Genomic DNA, 12,797 nt, shown 5'->3' on the forward strand with positions numbered 1-12,797 from the left:
ATTTAGAGTACACAAAGATTTCTTAGATAGTTCATAGAAAGTACAAACCATAACCAAGAAAATGAAGAGGTTGAACTTCACTGAAATTAAAAACTTTTCTTCTTCAAATGGCACTTAATGAAAGACAATCTACTAACTGAAAGAAAATGTTTTCAAAATATATGATAGAAGATCTATTCCAGAATGTACACAGATCTCAAAACTCAGTAGTAAACACTTCAGTTTGGAAACTGGATTTGAACACTTTTCCAAAGAGATATGAATGGCGAGTTAACATATAAAACGATGCTTAATATCCTTAGTTCTTAGAAAAAATGTAAGTTAAACACAAGTGAGGTACCATTTCATGCTCACTGAATGGCTGAAATGAAAAAGACTGACAATACCAAATGCTGACAAGGATGGGGAGTGCCAGGAACACTCATACATTTGCAGATGGAGATACAAAATGGTATAGTCACCTTGGAAAATAGATTGGCAGTTTTTCATAGCATTGAATATTCATGTATAATATGACCTAGTAATCCAACTTCTAGGTATTTGTCGAAGAGAAATAAAAAGCTATGCTTACACAAAGATATACTTCGATGTTCTTAACAGCTTATTGAAAAGAGCCAAAATAACAAATGTCTATCAACTGTTGAATAAGCCTATCGTGGTATATCTGTAAAATAGTAATACTCAGCAATAAAAAAGAACTACTAGTACAAGCAACAAGAGTAAATCTCAAAAGCATTGTGCTAAATGAAAGTACATACTGCATGATTTTACTTATACAACAATCTAGTAACAAAAGTATATAAGTAGTTTCAAACTGGGGGGGAAGGAATTAACTATAAAGGGGCATAAGGGAAATTTGCAGTCCTAGAAATGCTTCATAACATGATTGTGGCATCGGCTATGTATCTGTATATATTTGTCAAAATGTACTGAACTGTAGAATTTAAATGTTGAATTTTATTATATATAAATTATAGCTCAATAAAGCTGACTTTTTTAAAGAAATCTTCTAAAATAAAGACATTTCAAACAAACACAACAACAAAAATCCTGCAAGTCACTATTACTCTAAATGCATCAAATTTGAGTCACTTTACATTATCCCACAGCAATGAAGACAGATGAGAGGAGAGATGAAAATCAACTAATATATTAGTATCTTAATATATTCAAGTATCTGAGTAGCTATTATGTATATATAACATTGTACAAGATAATAGAGATATAATAATTAATCATAGCATTGATATTCCTGTGCCTCAAATTTTAGTTGAAAGATGGACCCATAAACAAGTAATTGTTTTACCATGAGAGCAAATGTTGAAAATACTTCGGACCATAGGTATAGTGGAGAGAGGGACCTTAGCCCATTCCTCATTTTATTAGGTAACTAAATACATAGTGATCTGTTGATTGAGTTCAAATGCTCTTAACAGTCTATGCCGTGTGCCTAGGACTGTCAGTGTTGCTAAAGGGATATGTCTCAGGAAGCACTCAGGTTTTTTACTATTTCATCTTCTCTGAAATTACTCAGAACTTGTTATTGAACAGGTCACTCTTACCTCTCCTTTAGGAGGATAGAACAGGAGAGTGAAAATAGGATCAAGTCACATGACTGTCTTACTCTGGGATGTAAACATCTCCGTTTGCTTGGCTGTTCATAGGCAGCAGCTGCCTACTGTGATAATGTTCCGTTCTGTTGACAGTATCACCCAGCTCCCTCCCTTGGGGTGAGCATCGAGGCCGCTAGCTGCCACTCTACTGCCTCAGACTCCTCCCTCCAGGCTCCTGGGCTCTGGCAGTGACCTTAGTGCTCCCTCTGGAACACTGCTCCCAATTCTCCCCACTTGCTCCCACTCCCGGCACAGGTGTATTTCATCTACAGAACATTTACTATTGAGCATGACTTTTTTCTTCCCTTCAAAGTATTACTGCTTTTCCTTTTATGAGAAAACATTCATAGATTAATTGCTTCCTCTTTTGTTATAAAATTTCTTGGAATGTCAAATGTATTGAGGAGCAGAAGCTCCTTAACTCCCTTCTGTCTCAGGGAATTTTAGGATTCCCAGCAGAATGCAGACTTCCTCCCTAGTACACTCTCTGCTTTGGCAAATAAATAAATAAATAAGCAAGCAAGCAAGTAGTTGAGTGATGAGTCGATAATTCTCATTTAAAGTAAGACTCCAATGTTTTTAAAAAATCTATATTTTAGCTATATAATGTTTTCCATCTTCTTTACAAATATGATAGAGTTTCAAAACTAGCCTTTTCAAGTAAAATTATGAGTCATGCAATAGAGTTTATTTGTATATTTCTCACTATTGGTAGCTAAATACACACTTAAACCCCATATGAACAGCTTCATACTTCCAGTAACAAACATAATCACAGATCTTTTATTTTTAAAAATTTCTTTTATCCTTACCTGCCATATTAAAAGAAAGTCCAATTTCCTACCCACTTCTTCTCTGAAAACTCTAGGGGCTATGGAGAGGGCTCACTACATCTTATCTTTTCTTACTAGCATGTGATTGTATTATTCTCCTAAATATCCTGAGAGATGATACTTGTCCACCACTGTGAAGGATGATTCCATTTCCTTGGTAATATGGTAAAGGGCGCCCTATGCATGCATGAGCTCCTGTGAGTGCAGCTTTAAGCAGTCATGTTTCAGTTCAAATTTCCCAGCCATCTCCCACCAAAACACAAGCCTAGAGTCCTCATCCTCCATTTCTTTCTGGTCACCACATGTATTCCATTGGGGCCATTCCTCATACCCAGAAATATTAGAACTCCCCTTCAAAGGGACACCATCTTCAGCAATCCTAAAGTGATTTCCTGTTCCCTGCACCTTGATATAGTTGGCAATTTTTCTTGTTAAAAAAGTAACACACACATTTCTGGTGGGACTGTGCCTTCAATGCGATAGCTCATTTGTGGATGGAATGATTATGTATATATCTGCATATAATCTACACACACATATATACACATGTATATAAATGTATGTGTTTTGATTGAACTCATTAATTGACTAAAAAAAATACCTGCTAATTGAGTACCTTTTATATACCAGCTACTAGATACAAAGACTGTAAGGAACATTCTCTAAAGAAATGTAGAAAATCGGGGGCACCTGAGTGGCTAAGTGGGTTAATCCTCTGCCTTCAGCTCAGGTCATGATCTCAGGTTCCTGGGATCGAGCCCTGCATCGGGCTCTCTGCTCAGCAGGGAGCCTGCTTCCTCCTCCTCTCTCTCTGCCTGCCTCTCTGCCTACTTGTGATCTCCCTCTCTCTGTCAAATAAGTAAAAAAATAAAATCTTAAAAAAAAAAACCAAAGAAATGTAGGAAATCATATAAGTGATTTTGACCCTGTATGATAAACACTGTTTCAGAGTTATGCATGGAATATAGATCCCCAGAACAATAGGCAAGGATAAATTTTACAATGAAGGAGCAAATTCAGTAGAATCATGTCTCTATTGGCAGATTTTACTCCGTAAGTAGCCTATGAATATCTCACTTGATTTCCTTCTTTCATCTTGGATACCTGACTACAGACAATTGTTTTGGTTTTTAAATTTTTGTTATTGTTAAGTTTTATTTCTAAGAGCACATGGTTCTAGTTTAGTCCTTGCATCTTCATTTCTGATTAAAGCACACAATAGAATCTAAATTAAGTATATAGTTCATAAAGCTTGAATGAATGGACACATTGCATTTTGGGTAGTGATGCTACAGGGGACCTGTATATTGTCTGTAAAGGTTTGTGATCCAAGTGTACTCAATTTAACTAAAGCTTCTGGTGCAACTTGTTACATTCAATAAGACCATTTGTCAAAGCATGAGCTGACCACCACTTAAAAAAATAGAAAGTGTCGTATAGCTTTGTAATAACAAGCACCTAGAAGAAGTAAGCTTATTCTACTCTTTTTCATATTGGTGTCCATAATTCTATATAAACAGTGACAGTGGCAATCAGAGCAAAAGATCCAAGGGATGCCAACCCCATGCATACACAGACATGCAATTATTTAACAAGGTTCCATTATTATTGTTCTAGTTTGGCATAAAATTTTGATAAAAGTTAGAAATCTTGATATGTTCTGTTTTAGTGATAAAGGAGTGATTGTTTTTAAATCATTTTAAAATGATTTTTATTGGGATTTTTATTATGAATGCTTAAATCAAAAGGGGAGAAGAGAGGGGAAAAAAAACCCTTTGTAATCTATTAGTATATAAGCATAACAATCCCTCAGAACAACGTACTGCTGAAAATATAACCTATGAGAAATTATACTAGTTACCAAGCATGCGTAGATACAGCCTTAAGAAAAACATGTGCTGGCAACAGGCCTCTGGGGGAGAGGACGACAGACATCCTTAAAGCCGAGCCACTGGGGATGCCCAGCCTGTTCAGGACAGAAGCCGCCTGCTTCATTTCTCCATTATCTCCCCTTCCCCAGAGAGCACCAGCAGTTAGTCAGACAATCCTTTCGTTCGAGCTTGCTCACTTCAGGTCATGTGCTACGTGACCAGACATATTTTGCCTTTCTTCTTACATATCTACAAGACTCATGGTCAATGTGTAATCTATTCTGGCTTCTTTGTTTGTTGTTACCCACTTTCTAATAAATATGGGACTGAGGAGTTGCTGGGGCAACAGTCTTTTGTACTGTCAACCCCTGCTTCCATTCTCTTGCAGCTGACTTGTATGTGCTCATTCTTCTCCCATGTGCTGTCAGGAAGTGACATATAAGGATTTTGAAGATTTATTTGGGAGAGAGAGAGAGAGAAAGTGTGTGCAAGCAAGAGGGCATGGGCGAGTGGGGGGGGGGGGAGAGGGTGAGAGAGAGACCCCCAAGCAGACTCTACATTGTGTGGAGCCTGATTTGGGGCTGGATCCAGGACCCCGAGATCATGACCAGAGCCAAAACCAAGAGTCCGACACTCAACCGACTGAGCCACCCAGGCACCCCAGTATATAAGGATTATAATCTATTTTTTGTAACCAAAAATGACTGGCCTGTTTATTAAGTACTTCTGGGAACTTCATCAGATGCGGAACAAGACCAGAAATATGGTGGAAGTGGTTTAGCCCCATTTTGCTTGTGTGCAATGGTGTGTGAATAGGTCTGGAACACTCCAAAAAACAGGTCTTTACAGAAAACTTCAATGAGTCCATGTTCATTTAGCACACTGTGAATAATTTTTTTTTTCTGTGAATAATTTTAAATGGAATAAATACCTTAATGAGCTTCAATGATTGCATGATGTCATCTGGCGTGGGGTCAGGGGAGAGATCAGGCTAATATTTACCTTGGTCATCCTTAACCCAATGTCTGAGTTTAACAACAACTTTCAAAATACAGGAATTTAATGCAGTATTTTGCCTATTGTGATTTCCACTGAAAATGTCAGTTCGATGGGTACCTCTTTTGCAAGCTGGAACACTGCTGGGGAAACGAGCAGTTCTTCAGTCACAAGCACTAAGAGAACGATTAGGTCAGAATGGACATGTGTAGGCAGTCTTGGGAGCATGTGTATGCACCTTGTTGGAAGATAGGTTTTGGCAAGATGTTGGCAAGATGAGCAACTGTTGGGCAACATGTTTACAGAGTTTGCAACAGAGCCTCCAGGAGAGCCCCGACAGCAGTATTTGCTCAACACTACTCTCAATTCTTTTAATGTTCTTTCTTCTAAGAAGAGGTAAAGACAAGGCGTTTGGCATTTCTTTGGTTTGGTTTTAAAGTAACAGCTATCTTGTTAAACCTCAAGTTTAACAGCGTATGCCTGTAGGTCGGGTTATAATAGTTTAGCTTTGTCGACTTTTAAATGGGAGGAATTCAAAAGAAACTCCCTGAAGTTAAAGCTCAGAGAGAAAGCAACTTCCCAAAGTAGTGGGAAAAATTATTCCGAAAGAAAATAAAACTGCAACATTTGGTAAAACTTATTTTTCCCATCTTCTTGAACCGTACTTGTTGTATTAGTATTCAAAGTGATGGTTGTGTCAGTTCCGCAGCTGATAGCGGTTTGGGTTCAAACCAGAGTCAGTGGCAGCTGCAAAAATAAGGAAACATCTCGTCTGCTGCCATGAGAGGATTAGGGTGTAACTCTCAGCAAGTCAGCTTTATGCAGACGATCTTGGGTTTATCATGTAAGAATCAAAGTCACATGTCTCTGCATGAGCCATGTTAGCTGAAACCCTTCCAGCCTACTAAGCAGAGAAACGTAACCACAAAAACCATGAGGCTTTCTACATTTCAAGGACAAATGAGCAAGGGTAGCATTCTCCTCTTACAGAGCAGTTTCCACCCCAGAAGCCTGTCCAGTCCCATCCCTGAAGTTCATCATGGCCCCCCTTACCACTTTTCAAAACTTCTCTGCCAAAAAATCGGTTAGGTAGTTGCTTCCAATAATACAGGGCTCTCCTCCAAGACAAGTGCTGTCTGCTCTTCGGCCTCTACTGCTAATTCATAAGCCCTAGACTAGTGTTTAAATGCTTTTGAACCCATAGGCACAGCAAGAAATCCACTTTCATCCAGATCCAGTACACATTTAAAATTGTAGCGAGAGTTTCATGAAAAATATTTACCTTTATTGCATGTGATGCACTCTTGATAGTTCCCATTTTATTATATTGTTTAATTTTGATATGGTTTTTGCAGACCACCAAATTGACTTCACTCCATACAAATACATCACAGTTTATAAAATACTTCCCAAGTTCATTACTTCTCATGTCCAGCTGTGCACCAAAATCACCTGGGGAGTGTTCCCAAAACCAGAAGCCAGGGCTGGGGAGGGGAAAATGGGGAGCTATGGAACTAAAAGAAGGCAGACTGTTTCTGTTATTTGCTGTGTGACTTTGGATAAGTTACTTAAGCTCTCTGAGCTTCAGTTTCCTCACTTGCCAAACGATAACAGAATCTACCATACAGATTTGCTGTGTATGTAATGAATTACCAGAAAAATTCTTTGCCTCATGTCTGAAACACGGTAAGAAGGCATTAATATCATTTTTAACAATCTTGCGACCGTACTATTTTTAATAGGTTGCATTATTGCATTATTGTCTAACGGGTTGTTTTTTTTTTTTTTTTTTTTTCGTAACATGCCTTAATCTACCTTACACACTATGCCTTTCTTAGAGCCAAAAGTGGGCTAGAACTCAGCCACCTCATTAATACCTTGCCTGGCTACTAAATTGGAGGTACCTAAATAAGGTAATAATGAGGTGACCAAGTCCTAACCTGATTTTGGCCCCCACTAGAGGTATTAATGAGGTGACCAGGTTTTAACCTGTTCTTGGCCTCATGAATATGTTGGTTTTCAAAGCAGGTAAGAACCTGTTTTTAAAAGGCTATTAAAACATCAAATCATGAGCCTAGCATTTTTTTAAGGGAACATGAATGAGAGATATAAAGGAAAGAACTAGAAAGAATTCATTAGACACTTCTAATGTTAATCATTTGTACTGCCCTGTACCCATTTTCCTAAATAACATGGATAGCAATTCACATTAAGTAAATATGTGGGCTTCTTCAGTGAATAATTTTCAATTTCACACAATATTCTAAATCCAAGGTCCTAAATTGAACTAAGTAACAAGTACTTATTGGAAAAACCAACACTGACCACAAGAAATTAAGTACTCTAAGGATATTAAGAGAATTTGAAATGTAGTCCCTTCCCTCAAGATGTTTACAGTCCACTTGACAGAAACTGCTTTAAAAGATAGGGTATTCATAGAAACTTTGCAGCACAATAAGACAACCATATCAGGAGATGATTGCCATTGAAAAAAAAAAATCTGTTACTCACAGTTCCCAAGCAGAAGAGGACACACAGTGCATGAAGGTCCACCCCGGGAAGCATTAGGTGGGAGGCAGGGAGATGGAGGACTGTGGGGCAAGAGGTTTTGGTGCAGTTCTTATGGGGAGAAACAGGTGACGCTGGGTAAGCAGCTGTAGTCTGAATCATTTTAGCATAAAGACCTAGGAGCTCTCTCTCCCCATTTGTCTCATTCCTGGCCCAGGGTAGAGGTAGACAATGCAGTCAGAGTGTAGAAGCCCAAGGAAGGAAGTGGTTCAAGGGGTGGCTCTGAATTGGTTGGTTTATATCTGAGAAGTACTGTTGCAGGTGAGTTGTTTACCACTTCTAGGAATTAGTTAAACCTAGGGAGGCGGTCTCTCCAGGGTCAGCAAAGCCCCGGATGTCAAAGCACTAGGATACAGGGGAAAAAAACAAAAACAAAACAAGCAAAAAACCCCAAAAAACAGTGAATACAGAAACAACCCAAAACTTGGTAAACATTAACAACAACATTTTCCACTAATATTTGTATCAAATACCAAAGAATGGAGGTATTTGGAGAGTTCTCAACCTTGGCCAATACACTGGAATCGCCCAGAGAATAAGTACTACTCAAATCTCTATCCCAGATTCTGACTTAATTTGTCTTGGGTGCAGCAGAGACTTGGGAATTTTAAGAGCACTCCAGGTGACTTTAATGTATAATCTAAGCTAAAAACCACTAATTTAGAGCAAGTGTGAACAGGACAGGTGGAGGCAATTGTGTTTGGACCTTTAATACCCTAAAGCTAGCCAGTTGATACCTTTTCTTTTGCAGTAGAGAGGAGGGAAAAGAGAGAAGGAAAATGAAGGAGAATAATGGATTTAACATACATTGACTAACGGTTACATGGCAGGCCCATTTTAGTAACTTCAAATACATTATCTAATTTTCTTCTTAAAAGCATAAAAGAAAAGGAAAAATTCTTCCATTTTACTGAAAGGAAACTGAAACCCAGAGTAAAGGATTTGCCTATAATCCACAGATAATATGTTGATAAGTACATATTTCTTCTCTTCCAAATTTGATTTTTTTTTAAAGAGGAAAGACTGTTTTCTCCCCAAGTAACCAATATTTTTTTCCTATCTGATAAACCAAACATAATGTTTTCTTTTGTATCCAATTCTGAATACTTCTTGCCTTGACTAAATACCAATTCATTATTATCTCAGAAAAATCTGTGAACCTTGACACAGTCTATTTTTATAATCTCTTACTGCCTAGTATCTCAGTTTCAGCTAGGTTTTACCCCACCCATATTCCAACCGGTTATGGCTGGCCTCGGAATAATTGCAGAGTACTGGGGTTAATCTATAGTTTATTGGTAATGATTGGGCTAAGGGATGGTCATGTGACATAAGCAGAGCCAATCAGAGTGCTTCCACAGAGACTCCAAGTGTAGGCACTAGAGTGTGTGCTTATTCCTTGAGGACTGTAGTCTGTAAGCACAGACACCAGACCTTCTTGATATCCTGTCTCGGGCTTGAGAGAATGAGGCCAACAGGAAGAGAGACGGAAAAACAAATAGATGTTTGGATAGATCCAGGAGATGGATAAGCTGCTATTATTGTTTGAGCTTCTGGATTTAATCAGGCTTAAATGCAAACATCTCCACCCATGGACTTAACAATTGTATGAGCCAATAAATTTCCCTCTTAGTTAAGATGTTTTGAATTGCTTTTCTGTCATTTGCAACTGTTACTTACAGAGTCAGATGTTTCCAGAAAAGTGCACATAGGCACTTAAATTAGGCCTACCCAATTTAATGGAAGATACTCACTGAATGAACTCAAGAAGAGTGTGAACTAGAGTGTTCTTTTCTTCTCATATGGACAACCACAGCCTTGCGGTTTGCAGGTTCTCCAGATGAAAGTATAATAGAAGTCCGTACGGCAAGTTCAAAATCAATGATATATTATTTTGGAATGAGCCTTTAGAAAAGAAGACCTGAGATCCCAATGACAAATCAGCCAGTTAAAATCGATGACTAATCATCTGCTGTGTGTCAGGGAGTATGAATTGTACAGGGAGGCTCCAGAGGTGAAGAGGACATGGTCACTATTCTCAAGAAGCTCACTACTTGTGGGAAAAATATGGACCCGACATAACCAGTGCTGTAAGGTAATGAATACATGGTACGTTGCCAAATAAGCAGTATGAAAATATTTTAGAGCTACACCTGTTCAAAGGAATGAGCAATAGCTTTAGGATGGAGGCAGGAACACTCCTTTTTTTTTTTTTTTTTTTTAAGAGGCTGTATAAGGCGACCTTGTCTTGCAGAATGGGAAGATTTAGGAGAGAGATTATCTTTGCCTACAAAGAGAAAATTCCATGTAACATACTTGGGCTCTACCCGCAGAATCTAATACTAGATTTTATTAGTTCAAGAATCTAATGCTAGACCAAAGGAAATAGAATTTAATGTAGCATAAAAAACATCTCTCTGCCTCTACCCCATACCATTATTTCTTGGTTCTTATTCTTCAAATTGGAAAAAAAAAATCCCAGCTGTATTAAAAATATAAGGTACATAATGATCCAGACAGTCATGATTCTTGCCTCTTAGGGGTTTTAATGTATCCAGAAATTTCAGGAAAGTAGAAAAGTCATGTTTTGGGCAATACCTATAGGACAGGACACCTAATTCAGGTTAGGGAAAGTCAGAGTAGGATGCTTAGAAAAAGTAGCATCTAAACTAAAGTTTTACTGAAGGCCAAGTAGGAGTTAGCAAAGATGCTGAAATGAGGAAAAAAGTGTGACATATACATTGTGAATTGAAGGATTTTCAAAGTGATGATAACAAGGTACCTGCAAGAGGTAATGAATGATTTTAATCCTGTCAAGGAAATAAAAGGATTAGGGATACTGCTGTTCAACAGCATGGGCCTCTGGGGTCCCCAGACACACTTCCAGGGAATCTGTGAAGTCAAATAATTTTTATAATAATGCTAGTACATCATTTGCCTATAAAAGCTCATTTTGTCATAGGTGTATAATAGAGTTTTCTAATATATATTTGGCAGATCTGCATAAAAGAATGAACCAATATATTCCAAATAACAAGTCATGATGTTATAAAAATCATGATGGTAAAAAATATATATATATACTCAAGGTACAAGACAGGCCAATGTAACAGGCTACAAAAAAAATTAAAAATATGGCTTCTGATTCTGTATGACAACTGACCTTTAAGAAACTCCCACTTTTCAAATTTTGAAAGGATAGTATGATAGCCATAATGATCTAAAATGGCTATTAAAATACTCCTTCCTCTTCCAACTGTATGTGTGAGACCAGATTTTCTTCATAGACGTCAACCAAAATAAAGATCACAACAGATTGAATGAAGAAGCAGATACGACAATCTAGCTAACTTTTGTTAAACCAGACCTTTAAAAGAGGTTCAAAGTATAAAACAATTTTACTCTTACAAGTAATCTTTTTTGGGGGGGCAAGGGATATAGTTGTTTTGCATAAGAAAATGTTTATTACAGTTATTTTTTAAATTAAATATTTCAAATTTTTCAGTTCTAATTTCTAATGTAGTTAATATAGATAGATATAACCACATAAGTCCTTTAGGGCCCTCATAATTTTTAAAAGTATAAAAAGATTCTGGGGCTAAAAGTTTGAAAATGAGAGCCCCAGAGAGTGTCACAAGGATTCCGTTTCATGTCTCTTTGAGATCTCTTCTTGACCCTGTGTGATTGATGTGCTCTCAGGAGCCCATCAATAAATGTTGAGTCACTTCACTTCCATTCACTCACTGTTTCTAACTGCCCATTGTTGTAAGCCTGAATGAATAAATGGATCTTGCTTTCACATCACTACCAGCTTCTATTTGTCCTGAATCCTCATTTCCCATTGATGATGCGTCAGGAGTAATAGCCGCTATTATGACAATTTAAGAGAATCATGTAAAAATCAATAAATGAGATCAGATTCAAAAATGCATCTATATCTCTGCAGAGCACTCTGTCTTGATAAAAGCTGAAATTAACTGGGGAGACAGTGCTGTTTCCCTGTGGTGTTGAGGGTTTTACATTATAAGAGGCAAGACTAAGAACATAAAAACACTGGAATAAAGGTAGCAAAAGTTATGACTTGTTCTCCAACTCTGAACCAAATACTTGTGGAAAAGATTATAATGAATAATACCTTATCTTTAGGGAGAAAAAATGTCTGATTTCTTTCTCTGCTTTGAAGCCTCTGATGAATTCTGGCTGTTTGCCCCACATTTTGATCTTTGGATAAGGATGGTGTCCTCCGGGCTCCTTTCCTTCTGAGGTCCACCAGGAATGTCTGTCTGAAGGCTTTCACTGGGATTTTATATTTAACACTTGGCGGGTAAATGATTTCAGAAAAAGTGTAAGCCTCCGCTCACATGTACGCTCTACGAGCCTCTGCGGAAGGACGGACTGGGCATGGAATCGAGCGGCGCCAGGGGCAAGAAATGACATTTACAGCAAGGACTCAGTGCAGGCTCCGCCCCTCACCTCCCTCCTGGACCATGCAGGCAGGTTCCAGCTGCTGCTCAGTGGGTTGGTTCAAAGGCAGCATTAGTCTGCCCTTTGGAAAGGGCACTGTCCTCTCTTGGCAACCGAACTGAGATGACCTCATTCTTTTCAGTTACAAATTTTGGCGGTTTTGATTCCATGTTATCAGTCAGAGGCCGTCGTTCCTTTCAAGTCCAAATCTAGCTTCTGCCAAATTTTGATGAAACAGAAGTCTTTCTTGTTTCTTTTCAAATAGTATTTTTTTAACGCATGCTCGTTTCAGATCGAATTAAAGTCAAGCTTAGTAGCAAAAAAGGTTTGTTCTTCTTTGAATTTGTTTGTCAAAATCCTTTAAAGTAACACATACAGTAATCTTCCAAAAATTCTCCTTTCCTGCTCGCTTTTATTTATAAAAAAATGGTATGTTTGTATCATTGTCATAT

At 38.0% G+C, this 12,797-nt stretch overlaps 1 long non-coding RNA gene across 1 annotated transcript in view; it reads right to left on the bottom strand.

Moving 5' to 3' along the window:
• Positions 1-12,299, bottom strand: part of LOC309870134 — a 141,195-nt gene extending 128,896 nt beyond the window's left edge. The window contains exon 1 of the long non-coding RNA XR_014314502.1: positions 12,017-12,299. This is a non-coding gene — a long non-coding RNA (uncharacterized lncRNA). The remainder of the gene's footprint in view (positions 1-12,016) is intronic.
• Positions 12,300-12,797: the final 498 nt, after the last annotated feature.

This window comes from Mustela nivalis (assembly GCF_964662115.1).
Source record: "Mustela nivalis genome assembly, chromosome: 7".
NCBI lineage: Eukaryota > Metazoa > Chordata > Mammalia > Carnivora > Mustelidae > Mustela > Mustela nivalis.